We start from the raw sequence: 20,965 nt of genomic DNA on the forward strand, positions 1-20,965 counted from the left end.
CCCCCTGTTCCGGTCTCCAGCTGCCTGAATCAGGCAGGAGGCATTCAAGTAAGCAGTTGTGTCCAGTTTGGGCGATTCCAGCCCAGCCACTGTCTAACTGCAGCTGCATGAACAATCCTGAGCATGAACCACTTTGCCGAGCCCCATAAACCCCAATGGCCATGAGCGCTCCTAATAATGACTCTGACGTTTTAAGTCAGGACGTTTTAGCTGGTTATCCATCCTGAAGACGATTTTGGCCCGATGCCTGCCTCACTTTTCCAATAAAGACTTGTAGAAGAAATTTCATTTGATAACGAAAGCCCGCGTGACCACCTATCACAACCACGTTTCAGGCCTTCGTAGGGAATATAAAGCCGATGAGGATCTGTCCTCCACCCTTATTCCATGTCTGGTCTGAGGAGGTGATGCCAAGAGAGGATTGTTGAAGGGTCTGGGTGCTTCCCTCAACTTTGGAGGTGCATTCTTTGACTTCATTCCCATTTAGGAAGTTTCCAGTTGAGCAATATTTCCTTGGTGTCTAATAAAATTGCTCTCAGTGAGCTGTGCTATGCAGGTCCTATGAGGAGTTCAGACTACAGCACAGAGCTGTAGAAAAGCTCTATAGCCTTTGCTGGAGAATAAGTATCCAGGACTCTGTCTACCCCATCCCCATAATGTTCCAGGAATAAAACAGCAGACCAAAGCTCTATCTTAAAGCTAATTCCCTATAAAACTTAAGAAACCAGAATCGCCGGGCAGGGGTGGCGCACGCCTTTAAACCCACCACTCGGGAGGTAGAGGCAGGCGGATCTCTGTGAGTTCCAGGCCAGCCTGGGCTACAGAGTGAGATCCAGGACAGGCACCAAAACTACACAGAGAAACCTTGTCTCAAAAAACAAACAAACCAACAAACAAAAAAAGAAACCGGACTCATCTGCCTTTGCAGTCAAGATAAGCTGCCTGTTTGGCCCTCATTCCTTTCAGTCGACAACCCAGTACAGATTTGTAGCTGGGCTCAGATAATTAACTGCTGTCACTGCTTGTATATATCTCAGTCCATTCCACCCCCTTGTGTTGGCTGTGGCGCTGGCTTTATTTATTATTTATATTTTCTATTTGGGTGCCTGTTTTATCACACGCTTTCTCAGATCCCCATGGAGGAAGACATAATAATTACAAGGCAAGAAGTGGGTGAATACATAACTGAATTACTCTTCTGAGACCTCACCAAATTATAGGCCTCCTATAAGCCTGATTTAATGATTCATGTATTTGCTTCCAAACATAGATTAAGCATCTATTATGTCTAGGCAATTTATTATACTCGCAACTGAAATAACATTTGAACCCATTGTCCTTGCCGGTAGCAAAAACAGAGTGCTTGAGTGCCGTCCAAAAGCTTGAGGTCTAGTGATTTCAGATAGTGACATCTCTGAAGTTCCATAGTTGCCACGGAGCCAAATCTCTTGATCTTTTCATAAATAAGCCCGGGGGTAGGGGGTGGGGTGGGGTGGTAGCCATCAGGTGAATCTAGATCTAGATCTATCTATCTATCTATCTATCTATCTATCTATCTATCTATCTATCTACCTATATACACTCTTTAGGTTCCTAGCCAGGGGCTTCTCTACACGTTTGAATATCTTTAATTCAAACTTTTGAAACATTTGGAAAGTTCCTCCCAGTCATGGAGCGAGAGTTGGTAAAGCTTATCCTGTGGAGTTTCTTTGCTGTTCCCACACTGACGGATGCGGGTATCTTCTGCCAGCACCTGTTCTCAACGTAGGGGCCGTGACCCCTCTGGAAGTCGATCGCCTCTTTCACAGGGGTCGTCTAAAAAAAAAAAAAAAACCATCTGCCTATCAGGTATTTGCATTTCGATTCATAACAGGATCAAGATTACAGTTATGAGGTAGCAAGGAAAATACTTTTATGGCTGGGGGTCAGCACAACCTGAGGAATTTTGTGTTAAAGGGTGGCAGCATCAGGAAAGTTGAGAACCGCCGCTCTACTACCTGACACGTGTGCCTCATTGGTTCGTGATGTGGCCGCTGGCTTAACTCCAACGTTCATTCTTTGCTTCCTGTTTCAGTCACCTGCAGCCTTCATGCATCCCAGCTTTCACAGCTGTCTTTGGCGCAAGCCAGAACCTCCACCCGTGGGGACTCTCAGCTTTTCCTCCCGCCAATCATCAAGATAAACGCAACTTCCACCCTCCTGTTGCGACTGGCTCTATTTATTTGTGACAGCGTTTTCCCCGCACCGTTGGTACTGGCCTTTGCTAGTCTTTGCCAGCAGGGGGCTCCGGATGCTTGTTGCCAGGACCGCCTCCTCCTTCCTGCGATATTTTTATCTTTTTCAGAGGGTTCATTCCTCACTAGTAACATTCCTGGCAAACGTGATGACTACTCGCATTACTCTGGAATCTAGATAACAAAGAAGATGCTTGATTTGCCGATGTAAAATAAAACCCACGTACAAGCATTGCTGGCCCACGACTTCAACACAACCCTGAAGGCAATATGCTAAGCCCTCCATCAACATAATCTACCTTCCTTACCTCAGCATCTCATTAAAGAAATATCCACCTTAAAAACTATCCAGACCAGCTATCCAAAGGAGGTTTTTACACATAACACACTGCGTATCTTTACCCAAAATACTCACTTTCACAGAAACAGATTTCTGGTTTTTTGTTTGTTTGTTTTTTGTTGTTTTTTTGAGACGGGGTTTCTCTGTGTAGTTTTGGTGCCTGTCCTGGATCTCCCTCTGTAGACCAGGCTGGGCTCGAACTCACAGAGATCCACCTGTTTCTGCCTCCTGAGTGCTAGGATTAAAGGTGTGCGCCACCGCCTGGCATCTGTATTGTTTCCATATCTTCCAATATCAGCATTGCTCTCAGGACAGGCTAGAACCCGTAGAAATGGTAAGTTTTTATGGAAAGCCTGCAGGAAAGCTGTGGAAAAGTATGTGATTTTGTTTGCTTGTTTTTGTTTTAGTTTTTTGGATTTTTTTTTTGCTAGTGAAAAATATACTTAATTAGGGGAACATCATGTAATCGTGTAGTTGTTTTTCTTTTGTAGAAAATAATTTAACATTCTATTGGGCATGATAAATTTAATTCAATAGTTATATACATTTCGATTGGCTTTGAAAATTATAAATTTATAAACTCAAGTTCCATTTGCTTTTGGGATACCATCTTACAAGGACTCCAATTTGCAGTAAGGCTCGTTAAGGAAGGGAATGGCTCAGTTACCTTTAGCCTACTGGCTATGGGTGGGTTAGGACCTCTGTGGGTCTTTTCTGTGTCAAATACACAGATTGCAAGCCCAGTGCCACTTTGAGATCTTTAGCAGCAGTTAATTCTGCAACTCACACATGATTGAGCCTGTATGATCATGAGTATTCAGAGACGGGTAATGCCTGGGGGCACTCACCAACCTAAGACAGAGCGCCTGTGTGGCCTGGGCAGGCGTCTCCATGACGGTTAAGGTGACTTGCTGACATCCCACGCAACCTAAGTCAGAAGCTCATTTTTTAGTAAAAGGGGGACCTGTAGGGCCCTGGTCCCCGTTTTGGGTAAGTGTTGCCTTACTTGCTGACCTTGACCTTGATATCCTCCCTGTGCTAATCCCCTGCTGGGTTCCACCCTCCTGAATGCTTAAGGGAAGTTCCTTGTCTGTGTATCCTGCAATGGGCGTTAACAGCTTAGATGCAAGATTGTAAAACATCGATAGCGAACTTCTGCCCTCCAGGGTCCTCCCATTGTGTTGTAAGCCTGTATTTAAGACCTCTTCCCTCCTTCAATAAACAGCATTCAGCATTAAAAAAAAATTTAACCAAGGCAAATTTTGGCTTGGGGTTCATGTCCCCCAAAGGCCCAGAGTGACAGCTAGCTTTAAGAAGCTTAGAAACAGCACTAACCAGATCATGGCACAAAAAACAAGGTTTCTTGCTCTCTCTCTCTCCACTCCTTCGGCCTCATCCCTACATCTTGATCAGAAGGCAACAGGAAGTCGTCTGAGACGCTGGGTGGTATCGTGAGCATAGGAAACCTCACAGTGACACATTTCCTCCAGCAAGGCCATACCCACTCCAAGTCACACCTCCTAATAGTGCCACTCCCTTCGAGATCACCACACCAAGACTTTTGAACTGTCTTAGAATTCTCTTATGATCACAAAATAGTTCCAGCAGTTCCAACACAGGTAGATGAAAGCGGGCTTCTGAGAAATAGATAAGCGATTCCAGGAACCCTGAAAGACGTGCCAAGACACATGGGTGGCCACAAGCACAGCGGGTACCTAGCGAACGGGTTTGGAGCTGAGAGTGGTTGTCAAAGAAAGACAACAAGAGAAACCGAGTCTGGGAGATGGGGACCATGTCCACCCCATCTTCCCACCCGGCCCGCATCTATCCTGTCTTCCATCACTACCTGCTTTACCTATCCCCTTGCTTTGTGAAAATTCTGTTTTCCCCTCAGGGAAACGCTTTCCCTGGGTGTCTTAGTCAGGCTTTCTATTGCTGAGAAGACCATGACCAGGGCAACTCTTAGAAGAAAGGAAAACATTTAATTAGGGGGCTCGCTTACAGTTTCAGAGGTTCAGTCCATGATCATCATGGCGGGAAGCATGGTGGCATGCAGGCAGACATGGTGCTGGCTACATCTTGCTCAGAAGGCAACAGGAAGTCATCTGAGACACTGGGTGGTATCCTGAGCATAGGAAACCTCATAGTGACACATTTCCTCCAGCCAAGCCATACCCACTCCAAGTCACACCTCCTAAAAGTGCCACTCCCTTTGAGATCATGGGGGCCAAGAACATTCAAACCACCCCACTGGGTTATCTCATCTACTGTCAAAGGTTTCGATGCCATCCATGTGGGGATGCTGTCTTCCCAAGTAGAATCTTCAGGCCAGAATGTTAGATGTGGCCAACCGTCCACTAGATAACGAGGTTTTGTTTTTTTTTTTTTTTTCTCAAAACAATTATTTTAAGGAATCTTTGTCTTTTAGACAAATGTGCTGCAATTTTCACAGAAGAAATGATAGGGGCTGGAGAGATGGCTCAGCACTTAAGAGCACTTGCTGCCTTTCCAGAGGACGTGGGTTCAATTCCCAGCACCCATGTGGTGGCTCACAACTGTGTGTAGCTCCAGTTCCAGGGTATTCAATGTCCTCTTCTGGCTTTTGAGGGTGCCAGGCAGCATGTGGTATATAGACAAGTATGCAAGCAAAGCAACATACACATCACATTTAAAAAATACATTAAATTAAAAAAAAAGAAAAAAATGTGATGTTTGGGATTTGCTTCAGAATACTCCCATGGAGGGAGAGGAAGTAGAGTATCCATGAAATTAGAGGAAGCTGCTGGGTGGATGTATGCAATTTTTGTACTAACTTATCCACTTTTGTATATACTTAACACATTTTACAAAAGACTATTTGAAGCATCTTAAACTAACCCTGTTTGTACAATTAAGATAGAGAATTAAGATGCATGAAGGGAGACGGTACTGGCTGGTTCTATGTGTCAACTTGACACAAGTTAGAGTCATCAGAGGAAGGAGCCTCAGCTGAGGAAATGTCTCCATGAGATCCAGCTGTAAGGCATCTTCTCAATTAGTGATCAGTGGAGGAGGGCCCAGCCTGTGGTGGGCGGTACCATCCCTGGGCTGGTGGCCCTGGGTTCTATAAGAAAGCAGGCTGAACAAAACAGGGAAAGCAAACCCGTAGGCAGCACCCCTCCATGGCCTCTGCATCAGCTCCTGCCTCCAGGTTCCTGCCCTGTGTGAGTTCCTGTCCTGTCCTGACTTCCTTCAGTGATGAGCAGCAATATGGAAGCATAAGCCAAAGAAACCCTTTCCTCCCCAACTTGATTTTTGGTCATGGTGTTTCAGGTGTTTCATCCGAGCCATAGAAACCCTAACTAAGACATAGACCTAAAATAATAATAGATTTACATACATATATATATATATATATATATATATATTATATATATTCCTTTTTTTTTTGTTTGTTTTGGTTTTGGATTTTCGAGACAGGGTTTCTCTGCGAAACAGTCTTGCCTGTCCTGGAACTCACTCTGTAGGTCAGACTGGCCTTGAACTCACAAAGATCCACCTGCCTCTGCCTCCCGAGTGCTGAGATTAAAGGCGTGAGCCACCACCGCCCGGTTATATTCCTTTCTTATATAAAACTCTGGGATAATACTCTATGGCGCCAGGGGCCCAAGTTCCTTCTACTTTGGCAGTTCCAGGTACCAGATGATTCATGCTTTAAAAAAAAAATGTTTTTAGATTGATTTATTTTATGTGTATAAGTGTTCTGCCTGCATGTATGTGTATGTACCATGTGCATACCTGGTGCCCAAGGAAGTCAAAAGAGAGTATTGGATCCTTTGGAACTAGAGTAACAGACAGTTGTGAGGCATCAGTGGGTGCTGGGAACTGAACCTGGGTCCTCTGCAAAAGCAACAAGTTCTCTTAACTCCTGAGAAGATGGCTCACATTTTGACCAGAAAGAAAGAAGGAGAGAGAAATATTACCGCCATTTAAGAATACAACCCAGGGGGCTGGAGAGATGGCTGAGAGGTTAAGAGCATTGGCTGTTCTTCCAGAGGCCCTGAGTTCAATTCCCAGCAACCACATGGTGGCTCACAACCATCTGTAATGAGATCTGGTGCCCTCTTCTGGCCTGCAGGTGTAACTGCAGACAGTACACTGTGTACATAATAAATAAACATTTAAAATGCAGAGCGTCAGTCTAACCCAGAAGTTAATCACGTAATCTAGCTGCAGGCAAAGCTAGATTCTTCCCCCACAGCTCCTAGTTATGTTGTTTTCTGTCCCTCACAGGCCTAAAAGCCACGAAACCAACACACCATTGGCTGAAATTCCTGAAAATGTGAGCCCGAATAACACTTTCCCTCTTTACACTGATTTATCTTAGGGATTATGTCATAATCATGGGAAGTAAACACATTGGTTATTTCTCAGTTTTCTTTATAATGTTTACATATGATTCTTCATGGTCTGGTAGCTTATAATTTGGATGATGGGTCATCTAATGCCAACCAGTTTTCCTAATCTATAAAGAAGAAGTAGGATTATTTTTTTTCCAGGTGGGTTTCATTATGTTGCCTAGGCTTACCTCAAACTTCTGGGCTCCAACAATCCTCCCCACTCAGTCCTTCCATCCCAGCCTGTTGGGTAGCAAGAAGTAGGGGCAGGCACCATTACGGAGAGCCAAAGGAGCCATTATGTGACTGTTAAGATGGATGGAGTCCTGAGTGAATGTATATTGTCTGACATGGGCACAGTCATGTCAAGAACCAATACCTCAGAACCACAGGCGTGCCAAAGCCCCACCCCCACGCCCAGGGCAAGGCTAAGAGGAATGCCAAAGCCTTCCTCTGGTCCAAGTGCAAATGTTGTCGGTGCATCCAACAAGTGTTTACTGTTGATCGGTGTGTTCAGAACATAGGGACCGCAGCTTCCTCCCACCGCAGCTTCCTCCTTTCAGGTGTTTACAGCCTGAGACTGCTGGCCTGCAGAGACCGCCTACCCAGACCAGCTGACACCGCCCCTCCGTGCTGTGTGCAGCCAAGCGCTGAGGTTCCAGGTTGTTGCAGTAGTAGACGTCACCCCATCAGAATGTACACATGCACACCTGACCCCAACTTTTCTATATGTGTGTCTGAGTGTCTTTCTTTTTTTAAAGATTTATTTATTAGGCCAGGGGTGGTGGCACATGTCTTTAATCCTAGCTCTCGGGAGGCGGAGGCCGGGTGGATCTCTGTGAGACCAGCCTGATCTACAGAGCAACTTCCAGGACAGCTAGGGCTGTTACATAGTGAAACCTCGTCTCGAAAAGAAAGAAAAGATAAAGAAAGAAATCCCAAATCACTTCTGGTTTGTTAAAATCGAATTCTGTAGAGCAATTATTGCAAAAATGCAGAGACCCCTGCTCTGGTATTAAAGTTCCTGGTTCTCATAAACCCCCTAGAAGGCTTTGTCACACAGACTAACTTCCATTTAGTTAACTCTTTCTGGCTGTCTCCGGTGAGCTAGATGCGTTTGCATAACTGGCTGAGTCTGAGCCTTCTCTGGAAGCACCTTTAGACCTGCAGGGTACCTGGTAGGCCTGTCTTCTCCTACTGCACACACGTGCTCTCCATGCAGTTTATCCTGCGCTGTCACTGAATTCCACGTATCGTATCCTGTACAGAAACATGTAGTCTAGATGGGTCTTTGTAGCATGAATCTTAAAGAGCCTTTATTAATAAAACAAATCCGGGCCAGGTATTGGGGTGAACACTGGAAGACCAGAGAACCAGAACAAGCCACAGCTAACCTCACCTGGCCAACTTCTCAGCTGGTCTTGTTTCCTCAGACCGGAAGCTTCTGTGTCCTCATCCCAATGACTCTCAGCTGAACTGTGCTGCTCAAAACCTAAAAGCTTAACCAGCCAAATGCTTCTAGTTTCTGGTCCTCACGCCTTATATACCTTTCTGCTTTCTACCACCACTCCCTGGGATTAAAGGCTCACTTTCTGGGATTAAAGGTGTGATGAGTCACCATGCTTGGCTGTATCCTTGAACACATGGATTTCTGCCTCTGGAATGCTAGGATTAAAGGTGTGTGCTACCACTGCCTATCCTAAGTATCTAGTGGCTTTTCTGTTCTCTGACCCCAGATAAGTTTATTAGGGTACACAATATTTTGGGGAACACAGTACCACCACAGGTCTTCACCTCTTTGTCTACTTTATACAGCTGTTGCTGATGAGTGAACTCTAAGGCCATGACGACGGTGGTTCTTCTGAATGTCGTCAAAGAGACAGTGGGGCTTCTGAACCAATGTGTGCTGTGCCTTCTCCAACTCAACGGAATCCTGGTCCATTTGATGGTCACTTACTCTACTCTAGTGGAGCAATTGCTATGGTTTGTTTTCTTTTGTTTTTCAAGACAGGGTTTCTCATGTAGCGCTGGCTGTCCTAGAACTCGTGCTGTAGACCAGGCTGGCCTCCAACTCACAGAGATCCACCTGCCTCTGCCTCCTGAGTACTGGGATCAAAGGTGAGCACCACCACCACCTAGCCTTGAGCAATTTTTTTGCTCATTGGGTCAATAAATAAATTCTCCAAAAGAGGCACCATATATTTAAATCACATAGACCATTAACTCTATTACTGATATGGTAGAGAAGGTCTCTGGGGTAATGACACATTTCTTTGGATTAGAAAATACAAGCTAAGCCTAGTTTCAAGCATGAAAATGCAACACAATAGAAAACATTATGTATAATTAGCATACACTAATAAAACGTTGAAAATATGAATAATGGGGAAAAGATGGAAAATGATATTTCACCTTTGTAAAAACATGCATTTAAAAATATTAGAGGAAATCGGAATAGATCACATATGCATTAGGGTGATGAAGAAAAATTTGTTGCTGTAGGAAAAGTTTATATTATACGCTTGGGTGAAAAAAGGTATTTATTATGACGCCACTTAAAAGCATTTTATTATTGGATATTAATTATACAAAATAATAGTTCTAGGGCATTTTCAGGCATGCATAGACATTGATCATAACAACCTTCATCACCCTTTCTCCTCTCCCCAACATTTCCGTCTTCTTTCTTTAGAGTCCCCTTACTTTCAGGCTTTCCGCCACAGATCACACATTGAGAGAAAACATACACTACTTGCCTTTCTGAGACTACTACCCTTTTGGGTGCTTTTGTTTTTCAGTGAGTTCAATCTTAGATAAGGTTTCTCTGTGTAGCCCAAGCTAACTACAAGCTTGCTATGTTCCTGTCTGTGGTGGTTTGAAAGAAAATGGCCCTCAAAGGGAGCGGCACTATTGGGTGGTGTGACCTTGTTGGAGGAAGTGTGTCACTGTGGGGGCGGGCTTTGAGGTCTCTTTCGCTTAAGCTTCACTCAGTGTCACAGTCCACTTCCTGTTGCATTCTGATCAAGACGTAGCCAGTAACCAGGTCTGCCAGCACACCGCCATGCTCCCTGCCGTGATGATAATGGACTGAACCTCTGAACTGTAAGCCACCGCCTCAATTAAATGTTTCCTTTATAAGAGTTGCTATGGTCAAGGTGTCTTTTCACAGCAATAGAAACCATAAGATACTGTTTCAGTTTCTTACAGGCTGGGGTTTCAGGCATGCTCCACAGTACCTGGCTAGGATACTATTTTGCAAAACATAATGCTTATTTATGCATGATCAATAAAGTGCCTGGAAGGATAGACATGAAGTGTTAGGATTATAATGATAAGGAGTTTGGTTATAATGCCATCCTTCCTTTTGCTTTCAGCATTTTATATACATTCTCTATAATTCTTGCCTATTGATTTTTATGGGATATAAATAGATATTTCGGGGGGGGAGAGAAAAACTCAAGAAAATACCTCACATGTTAACAGTAGTTATTTCTACACAATGATTTCTATTTTTTTTAAAGATTTATTTATGTATTATGTATACAGTATTCTGTCTGCATGTATCCCTGCAGGCCAGAAGAGAGTACCAGATCTCATTACAAGTGGCTGTGAGCCACCATGTGGGTGCTGGGAATTAAACTCAGGACCTCTGGAAGAGCAGTCGGCGCTCTTAATCACTGAGCCATCTCTCAGCCCTGATTTCTATTTTTTTAAGATTTATTTATTTTATGTATATGGATACCTTGTTTGTCTGTACATCTGTCTGCACATCAGAAGAGGTCATCTGATCCCATGAAACTACAGCGGTAGATGATTGTCAGGCACCATGTGGGTTGGGAACTGAACTCAGGGCCTCTGAAAAGAGCAGCCAGTGCTCTTAACCTCTGAGCCATCTCTCCAGCACCCAAAATGATTTCTTTTACCTCAATCTTTTTCAGGCATTAAGACAGTTCTCTGAGAAAGATACCTGTAGCTGGAGAGTTTTTTCTCCGGGTCCCACCAAGCCCCGGCAATCCAACAGCCCACTTATAAAATAAACACACAGATGCTTATATTATTTAAACTGTTCAGCCTAATGGCTCAGGCTTCTAGCTATCTAGTTCTTACATCTTTTTTTTTAATAAAGTATTTTTTTAAAGATTTATTTATTTATTATGTATACAGAAGAGGGTGCCAGATCTCATTACAGGTGGTTGTGAGCCACCATGTGGTTGCTGGGAATTGAACTCAGGACCTCTGGAAGAGCAGTCGGTGCTCTTAACCTCTGAGCCATCTCTCCAGCCCCTAGTTCTTACTTCTTAAATTAATCCATTTCTATTAATCTATACCTTGCCACATGGATCATGGCTTACCAGCATCTTCACATGCTGCTTGTCCTGGCGGCGGCTGGCAGTGACTTCTTCCGCCTTCCTGTTCACTCAATTCTTCTCTCTGTTAGTCCCGCCTATACTTCCTGCCTGACCACTGGTCAATCAGTGTTTTATTTATTGACCAATCAGAGCAATTTGACATACAGACCATCCCACAGCAGATACCCCACTGGCTTCATTTTCATTTGTGATTTTTGCCTCTTCTGTTCTCTTGAATGAGCTATTGATAGAGCTGCACAGTTTCCATGTTGGCTGGTGTATGCTTGCTACAGCTGGGTTGTAGCCTTTCCTTCCCCCTTTCGGCTGGCTTGGGAGATTCCCGCATCGGCCCCCAGAGTAACTGTGACCAACAGTGTATGCTACTGAGGCTTCTGAAGCAGTGTGTGCTGTGCCTCCTCCAACTCAACGGAATCCTGGTTGAGTTAGGCTGCCCTTGAACTCACAGGGATCGGCTTGCCTCCTGAGTGTGCTACTGAGTGTGCCCAGGGTTATTACTCGCTCTGTAGACCAGGCTGGCCTCGAACTCACAGAGATCTGCTTGCTTCTGCCTCCTGAGTGCTGGGATTAAAGGCCCATGGAAGCAAGATGGCCATGAGCCTAGTGATATAGGAATTTTACTCTCTAGGCTCTCGTCATCATGTGCTTCTACCAAAGGCTAGAGTGGGGTCAAGTGACCCTTTCCTGCATCTCCCACCTCTACCATCCCCGCCCCTGACAGCTACCGATGACCTGAAGACTCTGCCTCTGCAGGCTCCTTGCTCTTGGTGGCTTGTCCTACAGAGCGTCACTGCCACCCATTTCTTTCTATTAGACCTGACGTACCCTCATAAATGGTTCCTCCATTAATCTCTCCTCTCATTTTACCCACGGAGCGTGCCATTTACTTCCTGCCAGGTTTGGCCGACACAACTTGCTAGGGATTTTCAGAGTAATGTCTAGGCTCTGCTCAAGGATTATCAGTTCTCCTCTCAAGACATAGTTTGTAATTTGAGTGGATGCTTGCGAAGCATTTACCTCAGGGGCTACTATAAATTGATATGTACTCAATAATCGCTGGCTCTTTTCCATCCCCTTGTCACCAATAAATATCCCACTTGAGGGAGGTATTATTATCTCCGTTTTTTTCTTCCAAACAGGTCAACCGAGGTTAAACAGCTCTCGCTTAAAACGGCACAACAGACCGAGAGATGCGGTGGCTCATGCCTGTCACCTTGGATTGTTGGCTGAGAAAGGATTGCTTCAGCCCAAGTGTTAGAAATCAATCTGGGAAACACAGTGAGACCTACTTCCAAAAATAAACAAATAAAAACAAAACAACACCCGCCCTCAGTCAAAGTACCAGAGTAGGACCTCAAACCAAGGTGTATCACACGTCTTTCCACACCGAATCCCATTGTGTCAAGGTGGAATCTTATTTACGTAGTGGCCCAGACCAAAATGTTACAGTAAAAAAAAATTGTTCAATAGTAAAGTGAATAAATTATGTCATCATTTCTACATGTTTTTAGTTGTTATATATGTTGAGGGAAATTTTTATAGCATGGTTGTGTCTTAGTTAGGGTTTTATTACTATGAAGAAACATCATGACCACAGCAACTCTTATAAAGGAAAACATTTAACTGGGGCTGGCTTACACTTCAGAGGTTTAGTCCATTATCATCATGGCGGGAAGACATGGTGCTGGAGCTAAGAGTCCTTACATCTTGATACACAGGTAATAGGAAGAGAGAGAGAGCCACTGGGCCTGGCTTGAGCTTGGCTAGTTTGTTAGTGTGACCGGCTTGCTGGAAATGTTGTCCAGCCAGTCGGCAGCCTCAAGGGGCCTGGTGCTGCTGCGACCTCCCACCTCTCTGCAGTATCGGTTTGCAAGAATTGCCCTTGAGGTGTGAATTCGGGTTCACAGTCTGGTTGGACAGGGATTATAACTATTTTTGCCAAATCCCACAGAGTCCTGGCACTCTTTGCCTTCTGTTTTAGAAGCCTGGTCTACAGAGCAAGTTCCAGGATAGTCGAGGCTGTAGAGAAACCTTGTTTTAATACCAAGATAGATAGATAGATAGATAGATAGATAGATAGATAGATAGATAGACACGGAGACAGAGAGGGGACTGTCAGGAATGACCTTTGAACTGTTTACATACCCTCAGATAAGGGTGGGGAGCTGGCCATTGGACTCTGTCCTAGGGGCTCAGGAGGTGCTAGAATATATAGGCTCTCAGAGGTTAATTGAAGGGAGCTAGCACCATCTTGGGAACTATGGGTAACTGACCATCCTTGCTGGGGAAGGCCTTTCTACTGCCTCTACTTTAGGGTCACCCACACTTCTGTCAGGAACCCCTCACTCGGTAAGTAAACCCAATAAATGCATTGGTTCCCCAGGTTGACCCTTGGTGACATTGTACTTTGGTTTGTCATTGGGACCTTGTGAAGAAAGGTGAATGTTATCTACATCTCCCCAGGGGTGAAATTCTAAGAGACACAGGAGCCATCTGAGTCAGCACACCAGCACTGTAAATGCTCGTGAAAACCATCCCTATCCCAAGGTTCCTATGATAGATGGGAAAGGGAAGTGGAGACACTCGTCTCAAACAAATTGTGGGAAATACCAATGAAAATGAATGAGTTGGAATCAGTCACTTCCTTAGCTTCCTGGTAACCCTTGCTACAGTGACAGATAGATGAAGTTCCTCAATATTCAACTTTCAGGTGATTCTTTCACACAGGCACACAATTGTATGCAATGGGCACAGTAAAGAAATTGCTGTTGTAAATCCTCCATGATATGGTTAAGGGTTTTACTGAGAGAGAGAGAGAGACAGAGAGAGACAGAGACAGAGACAGAGACAGACAGACAGAGAGACAGAGGAAGAGAGAGAACAGTCAGAGAATAGCCAGAGGCATCTGGAAGAGACTAGACACCAGAGATTCTGTGGCCAGGCCTAGAGAATCAGCACAATGGGAAAGAATAGTGGAGATATCAAGATAGCAAGAGACAGAGAAGAGAGTATAGTGATAGAACGTAGACAGTAGGAAATAGAGTAAGTCAGAGTACCTAGCGGGCCGCAAGGATATATTAGAGAGATTCAGCTGTATATTAAAGCTATCCCTAGAAAATTCAAAGCATTTTCTAGGGATAGCTTTAATATACAGCTGAATCTCTATAATGTATTTTCTAGGTATAGTTTTAATTTACAGCTGAATCTCTATAATATATTTTTCTAGGTATAGCTTTAATATATAGCTGAATCTCTATATTTTTCTAGGTATAGTTTTAATATACAGCTGAATCTCTATAATATATTTCCTAGGTATAGTTTTTTGTTTTTTTTTTTTTTGGTTTTTGTTTTTTTTTCGAGACAGAGTTCTCTGTGTAGCTTTGCGCCTTTCCTAGAACTCGATTTGGAGACCAGGCTGGCCTTGAACTCACAAAGATCTGCCTGCCTCTGCCTCCTGAGTGCTGGGATTAAAGGCATGCACCACCACCGCCCAGAATAGCTTTAATATATAGCTAACTCTCTATAATATATTCTTGCAGCCCGCTAGAAGAGTAAGTGATGGAAAAAGGATAAGAGACAGAATAGTGAGAATAGCCAGGTATAATAGGGAGGAGGAGGCCGGATGGTGGTGGCGCACTTCTTTAATCCCAACCCTTGGAAGGCAGAGGCAGGTGGAACTCTGTGAGTTCAAGCTCAGCCTAGTCTACAAAGCAAGTTCTAGGACAGCCAGGGTTATATAGAAAAAAAAAACTGTCTCAAAAAAACAACCAAGGGATTGGGGATTTAGCTCAGTGATAGAGCACTTGCCTAGAAAGCACAAGGCCCTGGGTTTGGTCCTCAGCTCTGAAAAAAAAAAAAAAAAAAAAAAGAAAAGAAAAACAAAAAAGAAGAAGAAAAACCAACCAACCAACCAAATTAACCAAAAACAAGACAGCAGTTTTGCAACAACATGACTGTGGTCCTGAAGGGAAAGATCCTCTGTAAACAGAAGTTTCTTGTCCTGTCCACCCAGTCCCAAACAACCAACACAGAGGCTAAATATTACTTATAAATGCTCGGCCAATAGCTCAGGCTTGTTACTGGCTAACTCTTACACTTAAATTAACCCATACTTCTATTTATGCTTTGCCACATGACAGTTCTTTTATTAGCATGGCACATTCATCTCCTGCTCCCTGTGTGCCTGGCTGGTGATTCCTGACTCTGCCCTTCTTCTTTCCATTGTACTTAGTTTAGTTGCCCTGCCTATACTTCCTGCCTGGCTACTGGCCAATCAGCGTTTTATTAAACCAATTCGAGTGACAAATCTTTATAGTGTACAAGAGGATTATTCCACAGCAAGCCGCCAATTCCCTTCAGTTCCAAGAAATAAAGGGGAGTTTAATGCTGCTACAGATTTGGAGGAAGTTACCAGATCACGTGACCTAGTCTAGGTGCCAGAAGTCACAAGGCAGGAAGGCACTAGCTAAAAATAAAGTTATAATTTGCCAGGCAGTGGTAGCACAGACCTTTAATCCCACCACTGGGAGGCAGAGGCAGGCACATCTTTGAGTTGAAAGCTATCCTGTTTCAGAGCAAGTTCTAAGACAGCCAGGGCTGCATAGAGAAGTCCTGTCTCAAAAAAAATAAAATACAGTTATAATTTAAGGTTGTCTTCCGTCTGGAAGTTTTGGAACCAATTTACTTTAGTTTCAGGGATTGTCACTGTTTGACCAAAATGGAAAAGCATTACAAAATGGTGTGACCACGGCTGACAGGAAATTAGCCTAAAGAACTTCTCCTAAGAGTAGTTAGGTAACGGTGGCACATACCTTTAATCCCAGCACTCAGGGAGGCAGAGTCAGGTGGATCCCTGTGAGTTTGAGGCCAGCCTGGTCTACAGAGTGAGTTCCAGGACAGCCAGGGTTACAGAGAAACCCTGTCTTGAAAAAAAAATCAGAAGTTTGTAAAGTAACAACAACAACAACAACAACAACAAAAAACCCTTTATTCCAAAGAAAGAAACGTCTGGAATTATGAAAGACACATGAGCTGATGAAAAGCAGAGAGAAACAGAAAGATAACATGAAGAAAAGTAGTAGGATATGCTCTGCTCTAGGAAGGGAAGCCAAGGACCCAATTGCAAGGTGACCCAGACATCTCTGGTAAGGAGACTGGCATTTCTAGCCACAGGACAAATCCACAAGCCTTAAATCTTGGGAGGTGATTTGCATCATAGTGGCTTCTTCTGTGTGACCAGTCAGCATTGGAGTGGAAATCCATTTGTACCCCTCTTTTGTTCTGGAGCACAATATGGGATGGAGTTCTAGTTTGTTAGGGTTCTGGAGAAGTCCCACAAAAGACCACCATCCACGGATGCAATCAGCAAGAGCCGCACATCTGACACAAAGGCAAAATGACGACCCCCGAGAGAGGACCACAGGCTCCTTTTAAGCAGAGCCAAGGGGAGTTCCAAGGGTCGTTTTATCTATGATTGACTTAAGCGAGTGGCAATTATGTTAGTACATCCCTAATTGGCTAGGGCTAGCAAGGGCTGGCTAAGGCTATAGCTTTTCAATTTAGGGGCAGGCCTGGACAAGCCCCAGACTTTGTCCTTATTTGGTTATTACCTTGAGCTACTGTGGGTCTGTGGGGGGCTGGCTCAGGCCTAGCATACCTTGAGCTGCTGTCGGGGGAGTTAGGATTGATTGTCCTTCCAGGATGTGAGCTCTCAGGTGCTGCTCCATTGCCGTGCTTGTCTCTCTGCTGCCATGCTCCCTGCCATGGTGGTGATGGGCTCTCAGCCCTCCGGAACTGTAAGCCCCTCCCTAATAAAGCCTTTGGCCTAGTCATGGTGTTTTATCACAGCAATACAAAAGTAACCAATGCAATATGTAAAAGAGCTTCCTTCTATTCACGCCACTGAACTGTGAACTTAAAAATGGTTACAATTGCAAATATTATGTTCATTTAAAAAAAATAAGGTGGAATGTAATCACCATACATGACATGTGTATATGAAATTGAAGACAGCGATATTCTAAAATAGAAAGAGGTAATGATGTCATGGGTCTATGAGGGTGGTGGACTAAAGTCTATCAAATTGTGCAAACAGGCAAATTGTATACTATGAATTATTTGTCAATAAAGATTTTATAAAACATGAAACAAACAAAAAATATAAAAAAAAAGATTGATTGTCCTTTATGGCTTCCTCAGAAACAGCCTGCTCAGTTTTAAGAAGCAGGGACTGAGTCCTAATTCTTAACTGAGTTATCTGGAGCCTTCATGATATTTGCCTGGCCTTCTCACTATTGTTTGAGACTGAGCTATTCTGGAGACTAAGAACAATTGTGACTTTGAGAATCTGGGGGTGAAAACCCAGCTGAACCATAGGCCATGATTGTAAATAGGTATGTACTAAATGTTGGTGCAGCCAAATTCATAAAATGGTCCAGATACAATGATAGTGGGAGACTTCAATACCTCATCTTTGTTAGAGCTAGATCATGGAGTTAAAAATTAATACCCATCAGTTAAACCTCACCACAGACCAAAGAGATTTAACAGACAGAATATTCTACCCAACAGCTATTGATCACAAATTCTTCTCAGCACCTCATGGAACTTTGTACAAAATAGATGACATTTTAGGCTATAAATCAAGTTTTAACAAATACAAAAGAATCAAGATAATGTCTTTTTCAATTTTTTTTTTGTTGTTGTTTTTGAGACATGTTCTTATTCTATGACCCTGGTGGCCTGAAATTCCCAGAGAGCTGCCTGTCTCTGCCTCCTGAGTTCTGGGATTAGAGACATGTGGAATTTTTTTTTTATGTCTTATAGACCATAATGGGATAAAAATAGAGAAATAACAGAAATCATATAACACATGAACATTGAATAATATACCCTTGATACCAAAAAACTTTTTTCTTTTTCTTTTCTTTCAATTAGTTAGTTAGTTAGTTAATTAGTTAGTTAGTTAGTTAATATTTTGGAGACAGAGTCTCTCTGTGCAGCACTGGCTGTCCTGGAACTCACAGAGATCTGTCTACCTCTGACTCCCAAATGCTGGGATTAGAGGTGTGCACCATCATGCCCAGCAACAGTAAATCATTTCTAAGAAGAATTTATACCTGTGAGTGCTTACGTAAAAAAGAACAAAGAGAATTCAACTAAATAATTTAATGTTGCAGCCATGGTCCTAGTAAACAAGAACAAAGGCAAACCCAAAGTTGGTAAAAAGAGAACTCAATATGGTGGTACATGCCTTTAATACCAGAATTTGGAAGGCAGAGACAGTCAGATCTCTGTGAGTTCAAGACCAGATGGTCTATATAGCATGTTCTAGGACAGCCAGGGCTACACAGAGAGACCCTGTCTCCATTTAAAAAAAAAAAAAGGTAGAAATAATAACTCTCAGGTATAAATCAGTGGGCCAGACTAAAAGGGTAAAAACAATCATGAAACAAATAGATAAAAGGTACTTTGAGGAAATGGGGAAATTGCTCAGGAGATCATATACTTGTTACATTAGAGAGAGGATTGGAAGTCAGATCCCCAGCACCTACATCAAGGCAGGGCAGGACAGGGGGAAGGCCTCCGTGTTATACGGCACCTGGGAGAATGAAACATGAGATTCCAGAGCCAGCTGCTTAGCTAGCTAGCTGAATCCAAAAGCCCTGGGTCCACCAAGTCACCTAGCCTCAGTAAATAAAATTGAAAGCAATGAAAAAGACTTGAAACACCAACCTGTGCCCTCCACACACTCCTGCACCCGTGTATGCATGCACCTACACGCATGTACACACACACACACACACACACACACACACACACACAAATGCACAACTAGTTGGTACTTTGAAATATTAAAGTTGACAAACCCTTAATCAAACTAACTAAAATAAAGAGAATATTCAAATTGATAAAAAAAAAATTAAAGGTAAAAAGGAGACACTACCACAGACATGCAATCCAGAGGATTATTAGGGCTCATTTTGAACTTCTGTTCATTAAGTTGTCAAATCTAAAATATTTTTTGCTATGGGATGGTCCTCCTGTATGCTGTGAATATGTATTTCTCTCATTGGTTGATAATAAAGTTGTTTTGGCCTATGGAAAGACAGGATAAGGTTAGACAGAAGAATCAAACTAGAACTCAGAGGAAAAAGGGTGGGGTTGGGACAGATGCCAGGAGCCACCCAAAAAGCAGGATGCTGGGGCACCGGTAAGCCATGGACCACCTGGCAATAAATAAATAGGAATGAGCTAACTTAAATGTAAAAGCTAGTTAATAATAAGCCTGAGCCATCAGCCAGACATTTATAATTAATAAATAAATAAATAATAAGCCTCTGTGTGGTAATTTGAGAAGCAGCTGCTGGGTATTTGGGAGTTGCTGGTGGGACAGAAATTTCCAATTACAAATTTTGCATGCTATCCCATCCAGATTAAAGTAAGGATTGCAGGGTATGATGGCACAAGCCTTTAATCCCAGTACTCAGGAAGCAGAGGCAGTTCCAGGATAGCCAGTTCCAGGGCTGTGACACAGAGAAACCCTGTCTAGAAAACCTGAAACCAAAACCCAAACCAAAATAAAACAAAGTGAGATTCTAAACAAATAGGAGATTAAAGCATTAATTTCCCAACAAAGAAAAGCATAGAATCAGGTGGATTCATTGTTAAATTTTACCAGAATTGTAAAGAATCACTAACATTAGTGTACCTCAAAGGGTCTTATATTTTCATAAAGGGAAGAAACATTTCCAAACACAGTCTATGAAGCCAACATTACTCTGACATGTAGATGTAACCAACTGTCTTATTAAATAAGAAACACAGAACCAATGTAAAAGAGAAAGCCAAAAGGTCAGAGCTCAGAGCTAAAATCTCACCCTTCCTCCTGCGGTCCTAACTTCCCGAAAGAGAGCTACTTCCTGTGTGTACGTCTTTTCATAGTCTTTTTGTTCTGCCTTCTCATTGGTTGTAAACCCAAACACGTGACTGCCTCGTCACTGTCTGTATGTACAGCCCCCCCCCCCAAGTCTTAAAGGCATATGTCTCCAATGCTGGCTGTATCCCTGAACACACAGAGATCTACCTAGCTCTTCTACCAAGTGCTGGGATTAAAGGCATGTGCCACCACCGCCACACTCTTGCTATGGCTCTAATAGCTCTGACCCCTGGGCAACTTTATTTATTAACATACAATCAAAATCACATTTCAGTACTATTAGAATACCACCACACTGACACCAAAGAATGGGGAATGATACATCAACAGAAAAAAAAAGAAAGAAAGAAAATAAGAAAAGAAAACCAGGTTCAGTTTACCCAATAAACATAGGTATAAAAATTCTTGGTGTAATACTTTCAAATTGAATTCAATAGTGTATTGAAAGGATCACAAACCACAATCAAGTTGGTTTCCCTCCGGGGATGCAAGTGTTGTACTCGTTTCACAAAACCCCAGAGACTACTAGGGAGCCGGTTTCCGATGCAAGCACCTAAGGGTCCTTTTATTCAGGTTCAACCTGGGCCACCGCACAGCAGATGGAAGGAAATGTGGCAGCGGCCTCAAGCCCAGGTGTAGAGAGTTTTTAATAGGGAAAAACCACAAGCCGGAATTACATGCTTGATATTGGGCAGAAAGGATATGAGGTT

The 20,965-nt window shown here is 43.3% G+C and overlaps 2 long non-coding RNA genes across 2 annotated transcripts; one reads left to right on the plus strand and one right to left on the minus strand.

Annotated features, from left to right (window-relative positions):
• The first annotated feature begins 1,506 nt into the window (after positions 1-1,506).
• On the plus strand, positions 1,507-12,758 carry LOC119089257. Its single transcript, XR_005093125.1, has 3 exons — positions 1,507-1,848; positions 8,766-8,933; positions 12,457-12,758. It is a non-coding gene; the product is annotated as an uncharacterized LOC119089257 (long non-coding RNA).
• LOC119089258 lies at positions 1,613-2,560 on the minus strand. The gene is made up of 2 exons (XR_005093126.1): positions 1,998-2,560; positions 1,613-1,815 (listed from the first exon to the last, which is right to left on the minus strand). It is a non-coding gene; the product is annotated as an uncharacterized LOC119089258 (long non-coding RNA).
• Positions 12,759-20,965: the final 8,207 nt, after the last annotated feature.

Source organism: Peromyscus leucopus, chromosome 18, assembly GCF_004664715.2.
Source record: "Peromyscus leucopus breed LL Stock chromosome 18, UCI_PerLeu_2.1, whole genome shotgun sequence".
Taxonomy (NCBI): domain Eukaryota; kingdom Metazoa; phylum Chordata; class Mammalia; order Rodentia; family Cricetidae; genus Peromyscus; species Peromyscus leucopus.